This window comes from Poecilia formosa, unplaced genomic scaffold, assembly GCF_000485575.1.
Source record: "Poecilia formosa unplaced genomic scaffold, Poecilia_formosa-5.1.2 Scaffold560, whole genome shotgun sequence".
NCBI lineage: Eukaryota > Metazoa > Chordata > Actinopteri > Cyprinodontiformes > Poeciliidae > Poecilia > Poecilia formosa.
In genome coordinates, this window is record NW_006800499.1 from 184,625 (window position 1) to 185,260 (window position 636).

The following is a 636-nucleotide window of genomic DNA, read 5'->3' on the forward strand; positions in this document are numbered from 1 at the left end:
CACACACACACACACACACACACTTGAAGGGTTAAAATTCTCTGCGGCTGTGATGTAAGCACCGTTCACTGACGGATTATAAACCTGACCTATAACCCGCCTCCCGCCCCCCCAGCATCATGGTGTCACCTGGTTACCATGGTTACCGAGTGGAAAATAAAGCGTTTTTATCCTCAGGTTGTGTTGGTCTGATTTACTCTGAAGATTAATTTCTGAATCCTCTGGATCAGAACCGGGTCGGTGGGTTCAGCTGCTGGGTCAGGACCTGTCCAGCAGGGGGCAGAACAGGTCTGGGCGGTTAGTCAGCCGGTCCAACAGAGTTCTGGCAGAACCTGAGGAGACGGACCGGAAGTTCTGGATGAAAGAAGATGTTCTGGACGTGTATCCTGCATGTGGACCAGAACCGGGCCGGATTTTGCTTCATGTTCACCGGGCCTGAGGCTGAACAGAGCTGGGTCAGAGGTTCTGGTCTGAAGAAGGATACAGGACCATGTTTCCCATCAGAACTTATTTTGAAGAACCAACATGGCCGCCTTACCTGGAGAAGCTCTGATGATGCTAATGTAACCTCGGTAATTCTGATCGATCAGCATGAATCAGTTCTGCGTTGTGTGAATAAGGGCCAGGAGACAGGAT

At 50.6% G+C, this 636-nt stretch overlaps 1 protein-coding gene and 1 long non-coding RNA gene across 2 annotated transcripts in view; one reads left to right on the forward strand and one right to left on the reverse strand.

Annotated features, from left to right (window-relative positions):
• The window catches only part of LOC107834242 (uncharacterized), a 19,652-nt gene extending 19,024 nt beyond the window's left edge, over nt 1-628 (reverse strand). Inside the window, exon 1 of the long non-coding RNA XR_001660029.1 lies at nt 6-628. This is a non-coding gene — a long non-coding RNA (uncharacterized LOC107834242). The remainder of the gene's footprint in view (nt 1-5) is intronic.
• Nucleotides 1-636, forward strand: part of slc25a11 (solute carrier family 25 member 11) — a 9,391-nt gene that overhangs the window by 2,969 nt on the left and 5,786 nt on the right. The gene's annotated exons all lie outside the window — the stretch shown is intronic.